This window comes from Salminus brasiliensis, chromosome 1 (genome assembly GCF_030463535.1).
Source record: "Salminus brasiliensis chromosome 1, fSalBra1.hap2, whole genome shotgun sequence".
In the NCBI taxonomy this organism is placed as follows: Eukaryota; Metazoa; Chordata; class Actinopteri; order Characiformes; family Bryconidae; genus Salminus; species Salminus brasiliensis.
In genome coordinates this window covers 79,505,541-79,511,618 of record NC_132878.1, presented here as the reverse complement: position 1 = coordinate 79,511,618, position 6,078 = coordinate 79,505,541, and the positions used below count along the sequence as shown (strand labels likewise).

Genomic DNA, 6,078 nt, shown 5'->3' with positions numbered 1-6,078 from the left:
ATGAGGAGTATAATCATCTGGCATTGGCTTTGGCCTCACAGGGTTCAGTGAAAGACTGCCTCAAACTCTTCTTCAGTGTAAGTAACTCTCTCTCTCTCTCTCTCTCTCTCTCTCTCTCTCTCACACACACACACCCACCCACACACACACACCTTTTCTGGATACTTTTCTTTATGTGATTTATGCACTGATGAGTGTGTGTATGTTTTTGTGTGTAGGATGAGGACGAAATCGAGTGCAGGTGTGAGCTGTGTGGATGTAGGTCTGCCAGCTGCAGGTGGGCATTCCACACACTGCCCAGGTAAGCTGACAGACCCCAGATCAAGTGACACTGTGTGTTTGTGGAGGTGCAAAAAAGATCCAATGATCAAACTGACCATCACTGACCATTAGCAGCACTTCAGCGTCCGCTGACCTTCAGCACCATGTTAAACACAGAAAAAAAGGTTCAGCAGGTGAACACTAGATGGCGATCATACAGTCTCTTACCCTCTCTCTCTCTGTCTGTCTCTCTTTCTCTCTCTCTGTCACTCTGCAGGGTTCTGGTTCTGCAGCTGAAGAGATTCCAGGTGTCTCCTACGTCCACCACAAAGCAGCACAATAATGTCCACATAGACCCTGTATTACAACTGACCCTACCAATGCAGAGGTGAAACACACACACACACACACACACACACACTCTTACACAGATCCACATAATCGTTTCTCACACACTGACTTTATTTGATATGTTTTATAGCTTTCCTGGAGAACACGCCCACATCAAGGCCACACCCACTGATCGTCTGGATCCAAACACACTCCCAGATGGTACGTCACAAAAACAGGACACACACACACACACACAACTAATGTGAAGAGCAATACAGGCAGAACTAATCAAACTTAGAGAGAACATAGAAAACTGCTGAATATCCAGATGTTTCAGAAGGACATTAAAGGCAGTATTCATCACATTAAGAGCAACTGATCCCAGCTAATCTCTCCTTTCTGTGTGCATCCCCTGTTAATCTAGAAGACAGAAAAGCAGAGGAGGGAAAGACAGAAAGAAATGAACTGGTGAGAGAGAGAGAGAGAGAGAGAGAGAGAGAGAGAGAGAGAGACTATAGGGGGGAGTGTAGGAGTAGAGAATGATCTAGGATCAAGTCTGAATGAAGAGAAATAGGGAGGATATGAACAGAAGTGTAAAGTACACAGTCTATTTTATGTCTAGTGTTTATGTTTAATGAGTGCTGTCTCTGTTCTGTAGGGTGAATCAGTGTATAAATATTCACTGATCAGTGTGCTGAACCACGTCGGACGCAGCATTTACTGTGGTAAGTGTGTGTAAAACAATTGAAAGCTTTGATACAGTAAGTACACATTGTTAAATGTCCAGTCTGCGTATAGAAACGAAGATGAACAACAGCCCCTTTACAATTTACTGTGTCACAGAAATCACAGAAATTGTATTTCCACCTAAAGCTAGGCGATATAACCAAAAAAGATTATTTCCCCCATGTGCATTTAAAAGAACAACAGGGTGGGGGCACTGTGGGAGCTCACTGATTGGTAATGTCACACTCAGAAAACAGGTGGGGGAAAAAAAAAAGCCCACCGTAGTTGTGAGTTAAAGACGTGCTAAATTCCTTTGAAGGGGAGGGCAAACAAACCTGGATACCAAATGTGGCAGATAATAGTGGAAATGCTGTGAGCTGGTGTGAAATCAGTGGATACCACCCAACCCTATAATCCTATATAGGTCTTCTTTTTGAATGAGGTTCAATCCAGGACAGCCAATAAGAACAGAGGTCTTTTACATCTATCAGAGCTAAAGGCACAGTGCCAATAACAGTTTGATTAACTGTGAGGGATATAAAGGGTCTGAAAATGGTCATGTAAAAATTCAAATGAGATTAAACCATTACATGCCATTTTGCTTTCAGTCTTATGACTTTCTTTCTCTTTCTCCATCAGGACACTATCTGAGTGACTGCTGCAGCCAGTCTGATTCCAGCTGGCTGTCATGTAATGATGAGCTTGTCACCATGACGACAGTGGAGAAAGTTGTGGAGCAGAGGCGGAGCACTGCTTATGTGTTTTTCTATGAAAGAACTTAAGCAGTGTGTGATAGGTGTGGCCTGCCCTCTTCCCTCAGCTCCAAAGCTCACACACACACTCACTCCTTTTTCAAGCCCTGGAGAGGACCCTGCCAGCCAGAGGAGGACTGGCTCCCCCAGTGGGTCTTGGTTCCTCTCAAGGTTTCTTCCTCGATTGGTTCAGAGGGAGTTTTTCCTTGCCGCTGTCGCCCTAGGCTTGCTCACTGGGGGTTTGGATCCAGGGCTGTCACCATCACTGATATTGGTCATCAATGTACATTGAATGTAACAACACTGGGGGTAAGGAGCCTGAGCTGGTACAGGAGTTTGAGAAATACCAACTAGGTATAGTTGAACTCGCCTGTTTAAACAGTTCGGGCTCATGAACCAAACTCTTTGATGAAGGATGGTCTCTCTCCCACTTAGTAGTCACCCAGAATGAGAGCTGCCAGACGGGTGTGGGGATTCTCACTAGTCCACGGCTGGCATCTTGTTGGAGTTTGTCCCGGTGGATCAGAGGGTCGCCTCAGTGCAACTCCGTGTTGCAGACAGGAAAACACTGACTGAGTTCAGAGTTTTCGGCCCTCCTGGAGAAAGTGAATGGAACTCTGACAGAGAGTCCCATGCACTGCTGGGAGACTTCAACGCTCATGTGGGCAATGACTAGGAAGCCTGGGGAAGAGTGATTAGGAGCACCAGTCTGCCTGATCTGAACCTGAGTGGTGGGATGTTGTTGGACTTCTGTGCTAGTCACGGTTTGTCCATAACAAACACCATGTATGAACACAGGGCTGCTTATGAGTGTACTTTGTACCAAAGCACCTTGGGCCTAAGATCAAGGACAGACGTTTTGGTCATGTCATCTGAGCTGAGGCCATATGTTTCAGACACTCGGGTAAAGAGAGGGGCTGAGCTGTGAACTGATCACCATCCAGAGAAGAGCTGAATCAGGTGTGTGAGAAAACTGTCAGACAGACCTGGGAGACCCAAACAAGTAGTGAGGGTCTGCTGGGAAAGGCTGGCAGAAGACTCTGTTCTAAATGTTCGCAACTCCAATCTCTGTGAGAGTTTCTTGCATGTTCTGGAGGAGGCAGAGAACATGAAGTCCGAATGGACACTGTTCAAGACCTTCATTGTGGAGCAGCTGTTCATAGCTGTGACCAAAAGCTTGCTGTTGCCTGTTTTGACGGCAACCAAAAAACCTGTTGGTCGATACCAGGGTTGAGGGATGCCGTCAGGTGGACGAAGGAGGCTTTTAGAGCTTGTCTAGCTCAGAGCACTCCTGATTCTACTGATGGGTACCAGCAGGCAAAAAGTGTGCAGCTTTGGCAGTGGCAGAAGCAAATCCAGAGAATGCAAGATGTTTGGAGCGACCACGAACAGTGACTTTCAGGCAGCCTCAAGGAGGTTCTGGAAAACACTCCAACAGCTCAGAAAGGAGAAGAAGGGACACTACCTTTAGTCAAGGATAGTGTTGCTCTGAACCCAACTGAGAATATTGTTGGATGCTGGACAGAACTCCTAAAGCAGAGGATCATGCCTTCATTACATGCCTCATTACATTACCCCAACACTGCTGTAGCTGCACCCAGAAGGTGCATTATCAGTAGTGCTATCAGTGAATTGTTTACAATCAAGTCATTGAGTTAAATACAGTCAATGTGACAGCCCCACTTTGGTCCAGGGGGGATTTACTACAAGATTTCTTCTGGAGAGGTCACTCCAGGGCCAATCAGAGAAGGAGACTATAAACACCAAGATCTGTGTGTGTGACAGAACATCTAATTAAATGGTAGAGGGTCTTCTAAAGACAGTTGTATTGTCATTTTTAGGTATTTAGCTCTCCATACAGAGTGAAGTGTAGAACAAGTCAGGTTTCATGTTTCAGGGTTTTGCGTTCATGTGGCTACATTAAGTAAACACAGAGCTGTAAGTTTGACCTTGAACCCATATTCATTGGCCACTTAATCAGAAAAACAGTTACAATATAGGTGCACTTTATAGGTTTACAGTTGCTAACTTTAGCCGATCTGCTGCTGCACAATTTATCCACCCCACTGTACTCCATCAATTAATGCAAAGGCACTGCCATAGGACCACTGCTACAGATTTTGGGGAAGTGGATTATTCCCAGCGCAGCAGTGATGATGACATTGTATTGATGTATTCACAATAGCTTAGATTTGTAAACATGTTGTAAGAGATGCAGCGAATCAGCAAAACCAGTAGAAAAAGGACAAAATCAGAAGTTAGCTACTAGAAATATATATAACACTTTTAATGCTTAAAGAAGTTTGCTGAGGTAGGTTAGGAAATTAAAGTGATCAGTAATAGCATGCTATTGAACACATCAGTTTTGTAGTTTACGATTGAACATCAAACAAAGCATTTTTATAGATTTATTTCGATATAAAAATACAGGTGCAGTATAGAGCTTTACATTTAATGCAATGTACACCAAGTCCAGCATTTTACCCACTTACATTTACATTTAAGGCATTTAGGAGACGCTCTTATCCAGAGCAAGGCACTTTTGTAAGTTGCTCTGGATAAGAGCGTCTCCTAAATGCCTTAAATGTAAACTTAAAAAACAGAATTTCATACTGCAATGCAATTCAATTTAAGGCATTTAGCAGACGCTCTCATCCAGAGCGACTTACAAAAATGCTTTTCTGTTTACCCAAGTATAACCTCAGCTAGTTTAAATAGGCTCAACATTCAAAGATACCTCTAAGTTTAGACATTACTAAACACAAGTCAATAAGGTGACAACTTTGCTAGTCGCCCAAGTACTCTCGGAAGAGGTGGGTCTTCAGTCTGCGTTTGAAGACAGCGAGCGACTCTGCCGTTCGGACACCCAGGGGAAGTTTGTTCCGCCACTTTGGTGCCAGGACAGAAAAAAGCCTGGAGGCTTGTCTTTTGTGGATATTAACGGATGGCGGGTCGAGCCGAGCCGTACTTGAACCTCAAAGGGCTCTTGCTGCAGATCGGCTTTTGACCACTGCCATCAAGTACAGAGGAGCTGGTTCATTCTTGGCTTTGTAGGCCAGCATGAATTTTTTTAATCTGATGCGGGCAGCAGCTACAGGAAGCCAGTGAAGAGAACGCAGCAGTGGAGTGACATGGCTGAATTTAGGAACGTTGAAGACGACCTGTGCCGCTGCATTCTGGATGAGTTGCAGGGGCCTGATGGTGCGCAGAGGGAGACCAGCCAGAGGAAAGTTGCAGAAGTCCAGTCTTGAAGTGCTGAGAGACTGAACGAGCACCTGGGCGGCCTCTCTAGAGAGGAAGGGTCGAATTCTCTGGATGTTGTACAGGAGAAATCTGCATGACCGAGTCATGTTTGCAACATGACTTGAGAACGATAACTGATCATCCATGACTACACCAAGGCTTTGAGCTTCTGTAGAAGGAGTGACCAGCGAGTTCTCAAAGGAGATGGCAAGATCGTTTTTAAGTCCAGCAGTTCCCGGGATGTACAGCAGCTCTGTCTTGCTGGGGTTAAGTTTGAGGTGGTGAGCCGCCATCCAAGAAGAGACGTCAGCGAGGCATGCTGAGAAGCAGCTAGAAACCTGTGTGTCAGACGGTGGGAAAGAAAGGATGAGTTGAGAGTCATCGGCGTAACAGTGGTAAGAGAATCCGTAAGAGGAAATTACTTGCCAAGAGAGCTAGTGTAGACTGAGAAAAGAAGAGGACCAAGAACTGAGCCTTGTGGAACATCAGTGGAGAGACTACAAGGAGCGGACGTGTCCCTCTGCTATGTTACCTGGTATGAGCCTCTCTGCAGGTATGATGCAAGCCATCGCCATGCAGAGGATAGGGGAGGAAGGAGGTTTGGAAGGAGGTTTGGAGCAATTGTTTGGAACAGAGTGGATGGAACAGGGTCTAGTGGACAGGTGGCAGGATTATTAGAGGTGAGAAGATGTAGGAGGTCATCTGTGGAAAGAGGACAGAGAAGAGGGAGGAGGAGGGCTGTGTCTGGGGGATAGAGGCAGGT

At 45.5% G+C, this 6,078-nt stretch overlaps 1 long non-coding RNA gene across 1 annotated transcript; it reads left to right on the top strand.

The window, feature by feature from the left end:
- Positions 1-566: 566 nt before the first annotated feature.
- LOC140536431 (uncharacterized) lies at positions 567-2,511 on the top strand. The gene is made up of 4 exons (XR_011977616.1): positions 567-649; positions 743-813; positions 1,253-1,319; positions 1,960-2,511. It is a non-coding gene; the product is annotated as an uncharacterized lncRNA (long non-coding RNA).
- Positions 2,512-6,078: the final 3,567 nt, after the last annotated feature.